This window comes from Salmo trutta, chromosome 4 (genome assembly GCF_901001165.1).
Source record: "Salmo trutta chromosome 4, fSalTru1.1, whole genome shotgun sequence".
In the NCBI taxonomy this organism is placed as follows: domain Eukaryota; kingdom Metazoa; phylum Chordata; class Actinopteri; order Salmoniformes; family Salmonidae; genus Salmo; species Salmo trutta.
Window position 1 is genome coordinate 32,958,962 of NC_042960.1, and position 20,717 is coordinate 32,979,678.

At 41.9% G+C, this 20,717-nt stretch overlaps 1 protein-coding gene across 2 annotated transcripts in view; it reads left to right on the plus strand.

The window, feature by feature from the left end:
* LOC115192252 (collagen alpha-1(XXIV) chain) overlaps positions 1-20,717 on the plus strand; it is a 183,011-nt gene that overhangs the window by 923 nt on the left and 161,371 nt on the right. The window lies entirely within an intron of this gene.

Genomic DNA, 20,717 nt, shown 5'->3' on the forward strand with positions numbered 1-20,717 from the left:
ATTGGGTGATAAATTCAGCATTTATCTTGTTGCGCGCTAGCATTCAGCCAACACTCTTGGCTTTGACCTCAGTGGCGGTTCTAGACCATTTCAACTGGAGGGGCCAAGCTGGGGCCAGTTGTACTGTTAGAGGGGCCAGTTACATTAGACGTCATTGTTGTCATATCGTTTTCTTCAGGCATTAGCAGGCAAAATACCATGTTCATAATCATCATCGTTGCGTCTGTCTAATAACAGAACGATAGCAAAAATGTGTTATGTAAAAATTATTTCAAACTCCACATTTAGGGGGGCCACAAGGGGGTCCAAAAATGTTGTCACAGGGGCACTGGCCCCTCCCCCAGAACCGCTAGTGTTTGACCTCTCCAACAGTCATGTTGCACGCACAATTGATCTACCAGGTAATCCTGTAAACCCGGTTCTGGCTGCAACCTGGTTCCATCCTGCCCTCATTGCAAAGCTTTGTTTTTTTTTGTTAGTCTTTTTCACATAGGCTACAAGTAGCGTAACTGTTCTGTAAAATTTGGAGACCAAGTTGCCTTGCGCAACAATGATGGTGCGATTATCTGAGGCTTGTCCCAACAACCGGTCTTAACAAAAAGTTAGACCTCATTGGTATTGGCTAAACAAACATAAGGACATAATGCTTTATTATGTTCAAATTTCCATCTAGGCATGCTGTTTTTGCAGTGCTGTAACATTTGGCTGGGACTGTGGAGTGGTATTGAAATTCACATGCTCTTGGAAGACCACAGAGCATGCAGAACAGAGGAAGAAACGTTGGCAAGACGTCTGTTGCCAAGGTGTCTTTTTTTATTAAAATGGAACACTATATGATCTAAAAGAGTAAAGCCAGACACACTCACTGTTTGTAAATGTGTTTTGTATGTGTCTTATTCATTTGCCTTTACAGAAGTATGTATTGTGCTTATTCTCCCTGAGACAAGTAAAGTGTAATTATAGGAAGGTTATTATAGTTTTGTTTTATACTAGTTTTTATTTCTATTTGTTCTTCGATTTTTATTTTGAATTCAGTTTAGTTTTTGTTAGTTTTCAGACCTGATTTGCTAGTTTCTATTTCGTTTTTGGGAGATACCTGATATTTTCCTTGCCCCCCAAAAAACAATACCCCCCCCCCCCACACACACACACACAGTCTTGTACAGCTAACCTTGTGAGGACACACAATTCAGTCCCATTCAAAATACTATTTTTTCTAACCCCTAAACCTAACCCGTACTCTTACCCTAACCCTAACCTTAACCCAGAAACCTTAACCCTAAACCTAACCTTAATCCTAACCTTAACCCAGAAACCTTAACCCTTAACCCTAAACCTAACCCTAGCTCGTAACCCTAAAACTAACTCTAGTTCCTAACCCTAAACGTAATTCTAACCCTAACTCTAATTCTAACCTTAACCCTAAACCCCCTAGAAACAGCATTTGACCTCGTGGGGACTAACAAAATGTCCCCAGTAAGTCACATTTTTGTTTGTTTACTATTGTTGTGGTGACTTCTGGTCCCCACAATAATAGTTAAACATGTCCACACACACACACACACAGGTCTAAGGCACTGCATCTCAGTGCAAGAGGCATCACTACAGTCCCTGGTTCGAATCCAGGCGGTATCACATCCGGCACAATTGGCCCAGCGTCGTCCAGGTTTGGCCGGGGTAGGCAGTCATCTTTACTGACTTGCCTAGTTAAATAAAGGTTACACACACACACACACACACACACACACACACACACACACTACACCAAACTGACCAAAAAGTTATTTTGTTGGAATTTACTTATGTCCCCATAATCAAAACCTATTTCTTTAACTTACTTGCTGTGCTGTTTCGTTGTTCATTTTTTCACTCATTTCATTCTCAACCAGGATTTCATCTTACATTTAGCAGTGAAGTTTCAGCTCTGTCTGTCCGTGGCCTCTCTTCCTCGTTGCACACTGTCACTGTGTCCATTTCCATCTTGTCCAGCTGTGTATGTAACATTTCACCTAAACCCTGTTTCTTGTCTGCATCGAAGTAGCGGTCTTTGTACCTAGCATCGAGCATGGTGGGGACACAATAAAGAGGCTCAGAGAGAATACCACCGAATCGCTTGTTCACAATCTCAAGTACATTTCTTAGTTAACCCCACGGTCTGTCAGAAGTTTTGTTGAGCAGGCTTTTCAATGCCATGACAGAGGGTACCACGTCTGCTGCAGACGCAGTTGATTAGCTTATTTCTCAAGTCAGTTGTTTGAGTGGCGCTAGGAGTGTATTCATGTTTCCAAGTTTCAAACTTGTTCTCAAATGCCATTGAAATGGCAGCAGCGGTATGAGAACCAGCACATTCTTGAGCATGCAATACGGCTTTCCTCAGTACGAAATCCTCGTCGACCCACTGTGCTGTCAGACTCAGCATGCTCATGGGGCTGACATTGCTGGTCCAAATATCAGTCGTGACGCCCATAGCAAGTAGCATAATGAATTCCATTATCTTGGCGTTATTGGATTTCACCTTTGAGTTGTCTCGCTGAAATGTTCTTACTCTTTCAAATGACTGCTCAACTTGTTTAGTTGTTGGAAGTGTGCGCTTAGTATTTTTCTGCTTTTGTTCTGTGTAGTACTGTATTTTTTGTGGCGTCATCACATCATCTACTTATGTTATGTATGAATGCACGTCAGCTTTGACGTCGGTTTTGCATATCGGCGTTAAACTAGACATCGGGCCAATTTTGCCACTTTTAGCTAATTCCGATATGCTCGCCGATATATTGTGCATCCCTAGTTTGTTTTGTGCTTTTGGGATGTCACTAGCCTTTCTTGTGACTCCACACCCATTTTGATTAGCTGAGGTGATTTGGTCAAGAGTGAGACTCTCTAGAAAAAATGTATCCTTGATTGTGATACAGTATTGGAAACATTGAACACTCAACTTAATTATCATGCCCAAAAATGTCTCAAAGACATTTACTTGAAGAACAGTGTAGATGCAAAGTTTGGTAATAGAACGACGGTTTGTGCTGTGTGTGCCGTCATTCTGTTACCAAACTTTGCATCTGCACTGTTCAATAAATGTGTTTTTGTAAAGATTTCAGTGAAAATTGTTAAAAGTAGACCTTGTGCATAGAGTTGTGTGGTTTGTTTAACTTTGCAATCATTGTTTTTTGTTTGACATGCATTTTATGATAAAATCAGAGTCTCAGCATCACTCCATTACTGTGGAATTGACCAAATACAAAAGATACAGTTAGGTCCCTTATGGAAAAAAAACAGATAATTTTACATGTGGAAAATTGCATGTGAAAATGTGTTTTTGAAACACTTCACATGACATTTCCAACTACAGTCTCACGTCAGAATTAGACATTCATCCATGTTTCTCTTTAGTCCAATTTCGAAGTTGTTTCAAACGCGTTTAAGGTTAAGCTAAGGCATTAACTCCGAATGGTTAAGGTAAGGGTTAAGGTTTGGGATAAGCTTAAAACAAAAATCTAAAAAACAACTTTCTGTCGGTGGATTTGAACATGCAACCTTTGGAATCAGAGGCAGATGCTCACGTGAAAGTATGTGGCGTTGGAACACTACACATGTGAAAACAAAAATATTGTTTTCAACATTGTGTATGTTTAGTATGTTTTATTCATTGTGTCCTCACCTGGAATTTGAACTCACAACCTCTTGGTTCACAGCATTCCAATCTTTCTGCTACGCCACCATGTCTGTGTTAGTAAATTATTTCACCTGTATTCTTACACTTTGGGCTTCAAAGTGAAACTCAGTTTTTCTTTAGTTTATTTTTAGCAAAGCTATTATATATATATATATATATATATCATAGCCATTCGGGAGTAACATGGAAACAGAATAATATGGCCCACCAACATTAGACAACTATACAGAAAAACCTAAAATTGCTGAAATAAGTAAATTAAATCAATAATGAGAGAATAGTCAGATTAATTGATAATTAAAATAGCAAAAGAGCGCCACCTGCACTGCTAAGTGCAGAGATGTATTATAGGTAATGAATGTGTATGCAAATGCTACATACAGTGCATTCGGAAAGTATTCAGACCTCTTGACTTTTTCCACAATTTGTTACGTTACAGCCTTATTTTAAAATGGATTAAATAGTTTTTCCCCTCATCAATCTACATACAATACCCCATAATGACAAAGCAAAAACAGGTTTTTAGAAATCTTTGCAAAAAAACTGAAATATCACATTTACATAAGTATTCAGTCATTTTACTCAGTACTTTGTTGAAACACCTTTGGCAGCGATTAGATCCTCAAGTCTTCTTGAGTATGGCACTACAAGCTTGGCACACCTGTATTTGGGGAGTTTCTCCCATTCTTCTCTGCAGATCTACTCAAGCTCTGTCAGGTTGGATGGGGAGCGTCGCTGCACAGATATTTTCAGGTCTCTCCAGAGATGTTGAATCAGGTTCAAGTCTGGGCTCTGGCTGGGCTACTCAAGGACATTCAGAGATTTTTCCCGAAGCCACTCCTGCATTCTCTTGACTGTGTGCTTTAGGGTCATTGTCCTGTTGGAAGGTGAACCTTTGCCCCAGTCTGTGGTCCTGAGTGCTCTGGAACAGGTTTTCATCAAGAATCTCTCTGTACTTTGCTCTGTTCATCTTTCCGTCGATCCTAACTAGTCTTACTGCCACTGAAAACAACCCCACATCGTGATGCTGCCACCACCATGCTTCACCGTAGGGATGGTATTGGCCAGGTGATGAGCGGTGCCTGGTTTCCTCCAGACGTGACGCTTGGCATTCAGGTCAAAGAGTTCAGTCTTGGTTTCATCAGACCAGAGAATCTTGTTTCTCATGGTCTTAGAGTCCTTTAGGTGCTTACTGGCAAATTCCAAGCGGGCTGTCGTGTGCCTTTTACTGAGGAGTGGCTTCTGTCTGCCCACTCTATCATAAAGGCCTGATTCGTGAGTGCTGCAAAGATGGTTATCATTCTGGAAGGTTCTCCCATCTCCACAGAGGAACTCTGGAGCTCTGTCAGAGTGACCATCGGGTTCTTGGTCACCTCCCTGACCAAGGCCCTTCTCCCCTGATTGCTCAGTTTGGCCGGGCGGCCAGCTCTAGGAAGAGTCTTGGTGGTTCCAAACTTCTTCCATTTAATAATGATGGAGGCCACTATGTTCTTGGGGACCTTCAATGCTGCAGCAATTTTTCTGTACCCTTCCCCAGATCTGTGCCTCGACACAATCCTGTCTCTGAGCTTTTGGTCTGAAGTGCATTAATTAATATCTGAGCAGTGCCACCAGATACTTATTTTCTACCAAGAACATATCCACACACTCAAAAATAAGAGTATGGTTACAGTACAATGTTATGCCCTGGATTACAAAAAGGTCAACTAGCAATTCTGTTTGATTACCACGGCAAATACTGTAGTTATCTAGTAAACTTGCTAGCTACTTCCGTAGCAGCTGAACACATTCTACCGGCAAATTAAACACATTCAATGCAACTCCGTGGAAGGTCAGTTCCACTCCGCCTGTGCATTGGGAAACACACCTTCCACGTCGTTCACTATTTTCCATAGAACGCATAGCCCCTCGTTGATTATCCCTTACATAATGGTACATTTCTCTACACAATATGTTCGATGTACAGTCAGGTACAATCATTACAGCACTTTGAAATGTAGGTGGTGGCAATGTGCTGGGTTGGGCTCATTAGGGTATTTGGGGACATGGTGTAAAATATGTTGTATTTGTGCCAGCCGTCAGTGGAAATGTTGTATGAGTTTACGTGGTTAGTGAAGGTTGAGCACCTCTTTTGACACTTGGTTTGGCAATCAGTGTAAGAACTTGTGACAATCAAGAGCTGCACTCTTAAGATGTTACTGTGCATTTTTCAGTAGCTTAATATTCAATAACTTGCAGTCAGCTAGCTGCAACTCCGTTATTGTAAATGTCACAATAACTTACTGTAGCTCATCGGTCACACTCACTGACCTGATGTTGAGGAAGGGAAGTGAGTATTACAAGGACATACTGTCGCAACTAGCTATAAAGGAAATATTATGTCTCTTTGGTATCACATGTGCTTATTTCAGCCTTTAACAAGGCTGGAGAACTGACAGTGTACAAGTGTATGCTGAGTTTAGACGAGGGACTCAAAAACCATCCTACCAGTTGGCACAGCGGGACAAGAAAGCAAAAAAGATGGTGACGCCAACAACAAGCCAGCATTATGGTATGCATTGCTATGGTGATTTCAGTGAACAAACGGTGCAACTACACATCCAGTAGAAAACAAGTGACGATTTTCACCGTTTTGCTCTCATTGAAAACAATGACATCCGGTAAAGTGTTTGTTCTACTGGATATTATAGGTGAATGCACCAATGTGTAAGTCGCTCTGGATAAGAGCGTCTGCTAAATGACTTAAATGTAAATGTTAAATGGTTTACCGTCTACCATCTACCTCATACCATGTAAACGCAGCATTAGCGTTAATGAACAAAATACAACAGAGCATATTTGCTGGGATGACATTCCCTCTCATTGGAGACCAAAAAGAACTTGCTGAAAGCCACGCCTCCAATATTCTGATAGGCTGCCGTGGCTACAGTAGGCTGCCAATTAACAAGTAATGTTTGTCAACAGAAGAGTCAGCAAAGCCATAGTACGTTACTAGCATGTATTGCTAGTGGCAGCCAGGTGCCTGTAAGTTGTGTGAATTTTACAATAACTTACAGTGAAGAAAATACAAATTCACAGCAACAAGTTGCCCTTAAATGACCATTCCTGCATTTTGCTAAAAGCTGCCCAGAATAAAGTAAATAATTGTCCAATTATCACCACCAACATTACATCAACATAAAACTAGCAGTGCTCAAGGACACTTGACATAGAGTATACATGAATGCTTCAGGGATTTGGATTTGCAGCCTCTTGGTTAAGTGCATCAGTGTTTCTGCAGCACCACTAGGTTTGCTTGGAACATGTATTAACACACCAAAAAAATACGTGTATGGCTAGGGTACAGTGTTTTCCCCTGGGGTACAATATAAGGAACGGTCATCATTGATAGGTGGGGGCAATGTACTGGTGGGCCTCATTAGCATATTTGGGGATGTGGTGAGCTGCACTTCTTACACTTCTTACAGTGCAGCTCATTAGTGACACGTGCTCTAACAATGTTTACACAACAGACAGCATCAAAGGAGGTGCTCAACTTGCATCGGCATTACCATCAAGCACTCAAACTGCTACAACATTTCCACTAACACAAATACACATATATTAAACCACATCCCCAAATATGCTAATGAGGCCCACCAGTACATTGCCCCCACCTATCAATGATGACCGTTCCTTATATTGTACCCCAGGGGAAAACACTGTACCCTAGCCATACACGTATTTTTTTGGTGTGTTAATACATGTTCCAAGCAAACCTAGTGGCGCTGAAGAAACACTGATGCACTTAACCAAGAGGCTGAAAATCCAAATCCCTGAAGCATTCATGTATACTCTATGTCAAGTGTCCTTGAGCACTGCTAGTTTTACGTTGATGCAATGTTGGTGGTGATAATTGGACAATTATTTGCTTTATTCTGGCCAGCTTTAAGCAAAATGCAGGAATGTAATTCCTGTCAATAAGTCAACTTCCAACGTCTACTTCCAACTCACACTGTCAAACACGTAGATCCCCTGAACGCAGCTCACTTTCCAGCACACTTTCCAGCTCACACTCTCAAACACATAGATCCCATGAACGCAGCTCACTCTCCAGATCCCAATCACCAGAATTCTGATCACCTGTTCACACACATGTATGTCATTATCACACACTATTTAGTTCAGTTCTTTGCACCCCATCATTGTGAGATATATATATTTTTTTTATGCACTTCTATTTGGAGCGCTGGGTTTCCTGTAATTTAATCCTCCAGTGTAATCCTCCAGTCCTGTTATCAACCTATTGCCTGATCTCCCGGACAACGTTACTAGCCTTTTCCCTGCCAGTACTGTTGCCTTTTTGGTTTATGACCTTCTGCCTGCCCCCGGACCCAGCTACCTGTCTCCTCCTGCGGTCCTCTACAATAAACACCTGCTGTGCCCTGCCCTTGAAACCAGCTCTCTGTCTCCCATCGTATTCATTACACATATCTCCATATGCTCACAGAGCTGGTGGTGTAGCAGGATATGTGGCAGGACATTTCAGGTTGCTAGCGACCAACTTTTTAAATTAAAATACTAGATAAGGCTGAGTCCCAAGTGTGGTCACAGTACAAAATAATATATATATATTTTTTTTTACAGTAATTGAAATCAGAATAATTTTGAATACTGTCATTTTAAAAGAAATAACACCTTCAAGTTGGTGTATACTGTAAACAGTATACATTGCAAAATGCAACAAAAAAATAAATGCAACATGCAACAATTTCAATGATTTTACTGAGTTACTGTCACGTCCTGACCAGTAAAAGGGGTTATTTGTTATTGTAGTTTGGTCAGGGCGTGGCAGGGGGTGTTTGGTTTGTGTGTTTCAGGGTTTTTCGTTTATGTTCTAGATTATCTATTTCTATGTGTTTATCTAGCTTGTCTATTTCTTTGTTAGTTTTGTCAATGACCTCCAATTAGAGGCAGCTGGTTGTTGTTTTCTCTGATCGGAGGCCATATTTAGTTGTGTGTGTTTTCACTTGTGTTGTTTGGTGGTTGTTTCCTGTATGGTCTGTGCACCTTACGGGACTGTTTTCGTCATTTGTTTTGTTTAAATGTCTTCTCTTCAATAAAAATATGAAGATGATCAATATACCTGCTGCATTTTGGTCCACTCCTTACGACGACAGTTACAGTTCATATAAGGAAACCGGTCAATTTAAATACTTGAATTAGGTCCTAATCTAGGGATTTCACATGACTGGGCAGGGGCGCAGCCACGGGTATGCCTGGGGGGGCATAGGCACACCCACTTGGGAGCCAGGCCCAGCCAATCAGAATAAGTTTTTCCCCACAAAAGGGCTTTACTACAGACAGACATACTCCTCAGTTTCATCAGCTGTCCGGGTGGCTGGTCTCGGACGATCCCGCAGGTGAAGAAGACGGATGTGGAGGTCCTGGGCTGGCGTGGTTACATGTGGTCTGTGGTTGTGAGGCCGGTTGGACATATTGCCAAATGATCTAAAACAACATTATGGTATAGAAATTAACATTACATTCTCTGGCAACAGCTCTGGGAGACATTCTTGCCGTCAGCATGCAAATTGCACTCTCCCTCAAAACTTGAGACATCTGTGGCATTGTGTTGTGTGACAAAACTGCACATTTTAGAGTAACCTTTTATTGAACCCCCAGCACAAGGTACACCTGTGTAATGATCATGCTGTTTAATCAGCTTCTTGATATGCCACACATGTCAGGTGGATTATATTGGCAAAGGAGAAATGCTCACTAACAGGGATGTAAACAAATGTGTGCACAAAATTGGAGAGAAATACGCTTTTTGTGCTTATGGAAAATTTCTGAGATCTTTTATTTCAGCTCACGAAACATGGGACCAACACTTTACATGTTGTGCTTATATCTTTGTTCACTATAACCAGTTTTGGTATTGCCCTTGCTACAGCATCCATGTCTTACCTGAGGTGAATACCCTGCCATAGTAGATGACCACTACACAGTGTCTGTGATGGTTGAAGTGAAGTCAGAGTTTGCGAGAATAATGAAGTTACACCTTGGGTCACTTCATGCAGAACAACACATAGTGTTTAAGGTTCTACATTAACCATATCACCATATCTCCTCTTTGGTAAACAGCCTTCCTCAAATGGGTCTACTGTATGGACAGCTAATGTCTATCCTAACACATTCCTAATATTGAGTTGCACACCTTTTTGCCCTCAGAAAAGCCTCAAATGTCAGGGCATTTTTTTATTTTACCTTTATTTAACTAGGCAAGTCAGTTAAGCACAAATTCTTATTTTCAATGACGGCCTAGGAACAGTGGGTTGCCTTGTTCAGGGGCAGAACGCCAAATTTTTACCTTGTCAGCTCAGGGATTTGATCTTGCAACCTTTCAGTTACTAGTCCAATGCTCTAACCACTAGGCTACCTGCCGCCCCATGGACTCGAAAGCGTTCTCCATTAAGTGGATTTAAAAAGTGACATCAATAAGGGATCATAACTTTCACCTGGATTCACCTGGTCAGTGTATGTCATGGAAAGAGCAATTGTTCTTAATGTTATGTACACTCTGTGTATATAGTATCATGTAATACGTTTTTTTTGTGTAATAACATACTACACAATGATTACACGATGATAACTGATCTAAAACGGAATTTGGCAATTTGTCTGTCAACAATTAATGTTTATCATCTCTAGTTCCTATAAGTAGCTGAGTAATAACATCTTGGTTACCAAAGCAGTCGTAAAGTAACTATCCCCCTGGAATAAAGGCAGGCAGTTTATTGTAAAGTGATCCCTTCTGGGGTAATCAGTGTCTGGTAGGGCTTTTGGCCTGTCTGTTTGAGAGAGTGGCCGTACCCGAAATCTGGCTTGCCTACTGCTTACTTATCTGCATACTGTGTAGTAATTGTACTACGTACTATTTAGCACAGACTGTTTAGTAAAAAGTATGCAGTATGCCACGGCCGAAACATACTACTTTTGGTGTGATCAAGACAACTGGGAATTCAGAAATCAAACGAGCTCAGACTGGGAAAAATCCTGATGTCGGTGATCTTCAGGTTGGAGAGGTTGGAGCTCTAGAATGATGACTGAGTTTCTGACAAGTAATTCTGAGTTGGATGACCTTTCAAAGCGATCTTTCCAACTCTAAGCACCTTTTATTTTTTGAGTTCCCTGTTGTCTTGAACACACCATCAGTTGTTTTTTTGCTAACGTTTGCTAAGTAGCTAGCATTTGGAACAACATATTTTAAGGTAACTTGAGTGTACCATAGGAGACCATCTCTCCCACGCTGCTCCTTCACGCTGCTCCTTTACGCTGCTCCTTCACGCTGCTCCTTCACGCTGCTCCTTCACGCTGCTCCTTCACGCTGCTCCTTCATGCTCCTTCACGCTGCTCGTTGGTGAGTGAATGCTCCTGTTACTTATCGCTCCCTAACTTGTTGACCGGTATTTTGGCTGACTGCCAGGCAATTTACTGCTTGTTCTACAGCACCAACTTGCAAGTTGGTCATCTCCTGCTCGTATAGTGTATGTGCAGCCAGGATCCATACAGTGAACAAGTCCTCCGCTTTCTCTCTGTTTGCCGTTCGGGTGTGTGTTGCTTGTGTGTTTGCCATTTCACTGGCTGTGCTTGTTTTGGGAGGGGGGATGTGAGCTGTATTTGCAAACCCACTGTAACTCATAGCCAACTTTTAGTACATTCCTGTCAAGAAGAGACCCGCATGCCCAGCTAACCTAGCTAGCCTGTAGTTTCAAATGGAGGTGTTTAACAAACGTTTTCAATGCTGCGGGAGCTGTGTTTATTTTGCTCTATTCCGGGACAATGTGGACCGTCCGGACTTTCAATGTAGCAACTGTTTCCTTGCAGAGGACTACAGGGGCGAAGTGGCTACTCTCAACAAACAAGTAGTGAACTTACATGCAGTAACTTACAAGCTACTGGAGAATCCACATCTGCCTACTTTCTGTTTCTCTTCTACTCCAGTAGCTGGACGCCGCTCAGGCCTGGTGGGAGTGTTGCCACCGTGTTGTCTCTCCACAGCCGACTTGCCAGTCCTCTACAGGGATCCCTCTCCGAATGGAGTTAGTAGGATGCTTATGGTTTACTTAGTGGATGTTCCTAGTCTTGACCCTACCAACCAGCATGGAGGTACGTCACTCGCCGTAGAATTAGAAAGCAGCGGCCTTTGGCAATATGGGCCTCAATGGCTGTGGGAATCCTGGACCGGATACAGACTTCAAACAGCTTCGCTGCCCTGGATCCAGAGGTTCCAGCACCTAATAAAATACCAAAAATACCTTAATCCCTGGGGGCTTCCACTTCTAGATGGAATCTGGAGGTAGCTGCACCTCCTTCCCCTGTTCTGTCGCCCTCTCCGATGGCTTCTACAATGAATGAGGCTTCGTTGGTTATGGGAGGCTCAAAATGGGTGCCAAGAGTTGCAGACGTGCCAGATTACGCCTCTCGCAAGTTAACGGGTCTCCCAAATCATGTGAGGTGTAAGAATGGACTGATTTCTTCTCGCATCACGCCGGCTGTTGTTTTAGGCAGCTATATGGCAAGAAACGTCTCTGTTCCTGGAGCAAAAACCCTGTGCTACCCGACTGTAATAACGGAGCTGTGAGTCGGGAAGCAGGTGCAGGTGAATAAAACAACAAAACCAGTACTGAGACAATTCCATAAGGCTAAATGCCAGTAAACAAGAACAATACCAACTGGTGAGAAAACATAAGGGAGTGACATATAAAGGGGAGGAAATTAAGTCCAGGTGTGAATCATAATGATTAACAGGTGCGCGTAATGATGAGTGCCAGGTGTGCGTAATGATGCATCCCAGGACTGGTGGTTAGTATTCTGGTGACATTTTACGCCGCAGGGGAGGAGCAGGAGAAGATGTGACACCGGCTGAAGCATTGACTGATCAAATCAAGCTCCTCAAAGGTACAGTATCTGAACTGGTTGTGTTAGGAGATCTAAATCTTGATTGGCTTACACATGCCTCAGATCAGTTTAGGAGTGTTTGTCTTGAGTTCAACTTGACTCCGCTAATAATGAAACCCACTCAGATTAATGTAAAAAACCTAACAAACTCCTCATTGACTGACCTTAACCGTCGCCATAAGTATTTGGCTAGTGGTGTTTTTGCAAATTATATCAGTGACCTCTGCTCTATTGCTTGCATTAGAGATATCAAATTGAAAAACTCTGAACCTCGTATAATTGTGAAGATACATTTTAATAAATTATTGCCGAGGTGTTCTTTCATGATCTATATTATTCAGAGGATTTGTCTACTAGCTGCATAACAGACACCTGTTTTGGTACTTGATTTTTTCTAATCCATTTTTCCTCTCTGGCTGATAAACATGCCCCTCAAGCAACTCCGAGTCAAAAACCAAACTAATCCTTACTGTCTTGTACTCTGTGGTGGAAATTCAGTACTGAGAGAGACTTGGTAATTTCTTCAAACAATCATCTTTATTTAATATTGATTAATTATTGCAATAATGAAACCGTCAGTCCAACAGTCTTTTTATATTTTAACCCCTTTTTTCTCCCAAATTTCGTGGTATCCAATTGGTAGCAGTTACAGTTTTGTCTCATCGCTGCAACTCCCGTACGGACTCGGGAGAGGCGAAGGTCGAGAGCCATGCGTCCTCCGAAACACAACCCAACCAAGCCGCACTGCTTCTTGACACAATGCACATCCAACCCGGAAGCCAGCCGCACCAATGTGTCGGATGAAACACCGTACACCTGGCGACCTGGTCAGCGTGCATTGCACCCGGCCCGCCACAGGAATCGCCAGTGCGCGATGAGACAAGGATATCCCTACCGGCCAAACCCTACCTGACCTGGGCTCGAACCCAGAATCTCTGGTGGCACAGCTAGCACTGCGATGCAGCCACCCGGGAGGCGCAGTCCAACAGTCTTGACTGACTGTTAGGGTAAGAGCCTAACTAAAAACAATTAAAAATATATATATATTATATAGGCCCTAAAAAATGCTTAGTCATTTCTAACCTTCCCATAAGCCACCTTGGTTATCTACACACGGCCTTCCCTGTAGCTCAGTTGGTAGAGCATGGTGTTTGCGACGCCAGGGTTGTGGGTTCGATTCCCACGGGGGGCCAGCACAGAAAAAAAAAAAAATGTATGAAATGAAATGTATGCATTCACTACTGTAAGTTGTTCTGGATAAGAGCGTCTACTAAAATATAAAATGTAAAATGGTGTTTTACCCCAACCCGGCTTAGTTTCCCAGATGCCAGGAAGATGAGACAATGAGGCATTGTTCTAAACTCGTCCAGGCTATCTCTATCTCGGATCACACACACCACATCTTGTCTATGGAATGCCAGCTTTTAGGTTTTTATCACCAAGTCATTGTCAGCTCAAGCTATCTCTAGTAAAACCATATGCCCAGATTAGCTGCAGGGTGCTAGAGTGGAGACCATAAAACCCAGCATGAGCATGACAGAAATATTTTACTGTTTGTTAAGTAAATAATTCTTACATATCCAACAAACAAGGTGAATACATAATTTTTCTATCACAACTCTCAGACCTCCTCTTGATAGTAAATCAAGCCTGAGCCAAGGCTAGACAAACTGGTTCATTATTAACTGATTGGCAGCTATTTAGGCAATTGAGAAATAGGTGCACTGCTTCGGTTAAACATGCCAAATCAAACTACTTTCTTAGCTCTATGGCAGACACAGTTAGTGATCCCTCTAAATTCAGGAAAACTGTTAATTCACTAAAGCGGGGTCTAAGCAAGTATTTTAGACTCCTACATCATTACTGGAGAAGTTTATATTTGTGATGCCTTCAATCAGCATTTTATCTCAGCTGGTTTCAAATTTGAAATAAATCGTGGTCCTACTGTTCTTCCCACATACAGCCTCCAGCTGCCTCGATGGATGGTCAGTCCACCTCACATGACTTGGGAAATGGTAGTCAGGGTTTATATTTTTGGAAACTCACAGAAACAGAAGTCCTTGCTGCCTTTATCAGCAATTTACACCAAGAAGTCATTGGGGGTGACAATTTGGACCCGTCTTTGCTTAAGTATGCAGCGCCCCTCATTGCTGGCTCCGTAACACACATTTTTTTATTTAACTTTAGTATCAGGAAATATTCCAAAAGTGTGGAAAGCAGTTTTTGTGCTGCAACTCAGTAAGGGCAGGGATAGTAGTGACCTCGATGATTATCGACCAATTTCCAGCCTCCCTTGTCTTGTGAAAATCCTATCAACTGTATCATTCAGAGGATTTTCTTCCTTTTTAGCATAATGCTAGATAATAAAGGACAACGAAAGAAGGGATTAACTCTTTATCTCGAGTGTAGCCTATACACTGATTGACTGGTCTTATGGCTGACTGTTTCCCTATGTTGGATGTTTTCAGTTTGACATAAAGTGCCATACACTTTGGTACTCAACAAGGCTTTATAGACTATAGCACTGGGTCAAGTCCCAGCATAAAACCCATTCACCTCTTTCCCTACTGAGCTACTGAGCACAGAGACATACCTTATCCAGTGCAATTTATTTTTAATACATTTGCAAAAATGTTAAAAAAAAATGTTTTTGCTTTGTTTTTATGAGGTGTTGTGTTTAGATTGATGAGCAATTTAATCCATTTTAGAATAAGGCTATAATGTAACAAAATGTGGAAAAAGTCAAAAGGGACGGAATACTTTCTGAATGCACTGTAGCTGCCAGTCATGTCCACAAGACTAGAGGATGGCATCTCAGGCCACAGGTCCATAAAATGCTTCCAGGTCAAAGGTCAATAGAAAATTTACTGAAAAACGTGCAGTTGTTTTGCTGGCTCACATTTGATTGATAACTCCCACTGAATTTTTCCGCTGCTCTATCGATCACTATATACTTCTGTCTGAATCGTTCATGGTAACAAGAGGCATTGTACAAAACAATGTAATCAGCGATTGGATCGTCTGTAAACAATAAAAGTATCAAAGGCAATGACGAATTTTCGAACCGTTGCTTTACTCACGTGTGTTCTGGTTCTGGGCCAACCTATCGGTTTCTGGGACCAATCAGACGATCCGAATGTGTTCGCATTCTAGAACGGTCGGTTAAGGAGTCAAATCCAGACTCATTGCAGAGAATAAACAAACATTTGTGGGTGTGGTGTGGCGTTTGGCCCGGAGCAATGAGTCTATGTAGCCAGGCTTGGTTTAGATGGTCGAGTCTTGATTTGTTATTATGTGTTAACAATAGACACTTTAGACAATGAAACTATCAAACTGACAGTCTACATTTGTCTGTGCTTTTGTGATTTGTCTGCAGCCTTTGGCGATTTGCTTTGTGTTGTTTTTCTACAGTAAGATTGTGATTTGTAAGGATCCAAATAGGCGTGGCACAATTACTGTATAACCATGTAAGCGGTGGTTATGGATGAAGACCGTCAGGAAAATAAAATAACCGTCATAACTGTTTATTTATTTTTAGAATTTAAAAAATATATATATTTGGGAACGAACAGCTGACTGAAGTTGGGACTGCACGGCATTCATGCGGTCGAGTCCATTTCTGCGATAACATGGACTCAACGTGATAAAACTTTGTAGCTCCTTGCTGAAACAAGCAAGGTGTTCAAATCAAATACCAGTCCATGTGTTTAGCAGATGTTATTACAGGTGTAGTGAAATGCTTGTGTTTCTAGCTCTAACAGTGCAGTAATATCAAACAATTTCACAACAATATACACAAATCAAAAGTAAAGGAATGGAATTAAGAATATGCAAATATTTGGGCGAGCATTTGTGCGAGCAGGATAGAATACAGTATATACATATGAGATGAGTAATGCAAAATATGTAAACATTATTAAAGTGACTAGTGTTCCATTATTGAAGTGGCCAGTGATTCCAAGTCTATGTATATAGGGCAGCAGCCTCTAAGGTGCTAGTGATGGCTATTTAACATAATTTAGCAGTCTGATGGTCTTGAGATAGAAGCTGTTCTTCAGTCTCGCGGTCCCAGCTTTGATGCACCTGTACTGACCTCACCTTCCGGATGATAGCGGGGTGAACAGGCAGTGGCTCAGGTGTTTGTTGTCCTTGATGATCTTTTTGGCCTTCCTATAACATTGGGTGCTGTAGGTGTCCTGTAGGGCAGGTAGTTTTCTCCTGGTGATGCATTGGGCAGACCACCCTCTGGAGAGCCCTGCGGTTGCGGGCGGTGCTGTTGCCGTACCAGGCGGTGATACAGCCCGACAGGATGCCCTCTGTTGTGCATCTGTAAAAGTTTGTGAGGATTTTAGGTGCCAAGCCAAATTTATTCAGACTCCTGAGGTTGAAGAGGCACTGTTGCACCTTCTTCACCACACTGTCTATGTGTGTGGACCATTTCAGTTTGTCATTGATGTGTACGCTGAGGAACTTCAAGCTTTCCACCTTCTCCACTGCTGTCCTGTCGATGTGGATAGGGGGGTGCTCCCTCTGCTGTTTCCTGAAGTCCACAATCAGCTCCTTTGTTTTGTTGACGTTGGATGAGAGGTTATTTTCCTGGCACCAAACTCCCAGGGCCCTCACCTCCTCACTGTAGGCTGTGTCATCATTGTTGGTAATCAGGCCTACTACTGTTGTGAGTGGCCACGCAGTCATAGGCGAACAGGGAGTACAGGAGGGGTCTGAGCACGCATCCTTTTGGGGCCCCAGTTTTGATTATCAGCAAAGTGGAGGTGTTCTTTCCTACCTTCACCACCTGGGGACGGCCCATCAGGAAGTCCAGGACCCAGTTGCACAGGGCAGGGTTCAGACCCAGGGCCTCAAGCTTAATGATGAGCGTGGAGGGTACTATGGTGTTGAATGCTGAGCTATAGTCAATGAACAGCATTCTTACATAGGTATTCTTCTTGTCCAGGTGGGGTAGGGCAGTGTGCTGTGCAATGGCGATTGCATCGTCTGTGGATCTATTGGGGCGGTAAGCAAATTGAAGTGGGTCTCTAGGGTGTCAGGTAAGGTAGAGGTGATATGATCCTTGACAAGTCTCTCAAAGCACTTCATGATGACGGAAGTGAGTGCTACGGGGCGATAGTCATTTAGTTCAGTTACCTTTGCTTTCTTGGGTACAGGAACAATGGTGGCCATCTTGAAGCATGTGGGGACAGCAGACTGACCATGACCATCACAGCCCTAGATCCAAAGCTTTAGCAGTTGTCATACCTTAGCAGTTGATACCAATGTATGATATGTTGTCAAAGACATTTGTGAAGTTGTACTAGAACCATTGGATTAACGTGTTTGCACTGTGGTTGAGTTCAGTGTAGCCTATAGGAGGGAACATGATGCCAGAGTTATGGAGGATCAACAGCTATGGATGGTTTGTTGCCACTAATTGATTATCTAAGGGGGCTGCCAATTAGCCACATAAACAATATCGCTCTAAATGTCGCTGCTAACTAAATCACATTCTGCCAGTTGTCATGAAACATTATTAAGTTAGGAAAATTGCCTCCCTTTATTTTCCTTATGCTGATTATAAACAAGGGCTAAGTGGATTTGGCCTTGTTTGCCAAGTGAAATGTACTGTTGGCTTCCACTCTGTTCTTCCCTTAGATTTCCCCTTCATTGAGCCATCGTAAGGAATCAAAGGGCTCTATTCAGTCTGTATCACTGAAGTGTTACAGATTGCGTGCTAGAAATATAAAGGTAATTCCCGATTGAGCCAACATATGCAGTGTTTACAGTGAATGCAGTCTCTGAACATTGCCTTGTAATAGCTACTGTAAATTGGACAGTGCAGTTAGATTAACAAGAATGTAAGCTTTCTGCCCATATCAGATTTGTCTGTGTCCTGTGAAATTTTCCTCATGCTAATCACATTAGCCTATGTTAGCTCAACTGTCCCGGGGGGCACCGATCCCATAGAGGTTAACAGCTTCTACCCCCAAAGCCATAAGACTGCAGAACAATTAATCAAATGGCCACCTGTACTATTTACATTGACCCCCCCCCCCATAAGCATTTTACGGTAAGGTCTACACCTTTATTTGTCACATGCAGTCTAAATGGCGCATGTGACAAATACGATTCGGTTTTTATTTGAACAGTAGTTAAGATGGGGAGAGGTCTGTCCATAATAAAGTGTTGCTCTGCAGTCTTAACAACGCTATAAACAGGGCATTTGCTACAGGTCCTAGTTTTGTGAAGAGGGACTTAGGAAAATTACAATTGTCCCAGAACAGGGCAGCACGGCTGGCCCTTAAATGTGCATGGAGAGCTAATATTAATAATATGCATGTAAATCTCTCTTGGCTCAAAGTAGAGAATACAGTGACTTCATCACTACTTGTATTGACATGTTGAATGCACCGATCTGTCTGTTTAAACTACTAGCACATAGCTCAGACACCCATGCATACCCCACACGACATGCCACCATAGGTCTCTTCACAGTCCCCAAGTCAAGAGCAGACTATGGTGGGAGGTGCACAGTACTACATAGAGCCATGACTACATGGAACACTATTTCACATCAAGTAACTCATGAAAGCAGTAAAATCAGATACATTTTTAAAAAACGGATAAAAATACACCTTATGGAACAGCAGGGACTGTGAAGAGACACACACAGGAACAGAAGCGCATACACACACATGATAACATACGCACGCACTATACACACACATGCACATAGATTTTGTGATGTAGATATGTGGTGTGAGATTCATTGTAATGTTTTTAAGATTGTATATATCTACCTTAATTTTGCTGGACCCCAGGAAGAATGGGGATCCATAATAAATACAAATACAATTAAATTGCAATTACCAAAGTATTATGTAACATGCTAATAAAATGTTGCTCCAAAAGTAATGGCAGTTTTATTACACGAGCACAAGAGCAGTTTAATGTTAAGTGTTGACAATGCTAACGGTAACAAAACTGTAACGGTAACAAAATATGGCTATTAAGTGTTGAAAGGAAACTAAATATCTAAAAACTGCCTTCTGGAATCAACTACAGCCAAGGTAGGTGGAAAATCATGTTAGTTTCTATTCTGAATTAACTACCCCTTTAAATATGTTATAGTGTGTGATTGAAACCAGAACACTGGACAAAAGTTTGAAGTTGTTTTTTGCTAAGCATCCAACTTTTTTGTTTGTTTGCAAATGGCTTTGAATTTCTCTGCAATATTTTCAGGTATGATAAAATGAATAGCAGCTTTCAACCTTTTCAGTGGCATGCTGAAAGAGTCATACAGTAGGTGAGCATCACCTTATGTATACTTAGCGGTACAAAATATCATTCAGGAGAATGGACATTTACAGAATGTTCAGATATACTGTCAATGTATAGTGTAGATCAATTACGACTGTCAGATAGATTGTAATAGTATAGGTGTTCTGTTCATTTCTATCTTCAACACGCAGTTCCAGATACAACCCCACCATTAGTTGAAGGCAGCTAATCATATAGTTTATGAAACGTAGTCACTTCCTGAGATCTGTATTCAAATATTGTTTATAAAGTAGTTGCTTTCTCAGATCTGTATTCTAATAGTTCAATTGTTTTGTTACTTTCGGAGATCTTTATTCAAATAGTTTTAAAAAGTAGTAATTTTTTGGGGTATCTGTATTAAAATAGTTGTAGTCCCCCCAAAAAAATACTTCACACAAAGCATAATTGAAACTATAGTTACCCCAGGTCTTGTACTTTCCCTTAGTTTCTTTCCCACATTTTCTCCAGCCAAATAGTATCGGGACGCACGGTTCAGAGTACATCAGCTGTGACGGAACCATGATGTCCTCAGTGTCAGCTGCATGAAATGTTTAGTTTGTTGTTGATTTCTGACTTCCGGTCTGATTGCAGTGTGGACAGACACTGCTTCCCAGTGGCCGTAGTCTATAGGTCACAATCTGCAGTGCTGCTAACTATGATTAGATGTTTGGGTCATAATGAAGACTCAGAGCGCAGTATCCATGCTGGATGGTTATCATCTTACTTGTCTCTTTAGGTATGATTTGCGACTCGGATCCATTGACTCAAAATCAAGGATGTCTCGTATTTG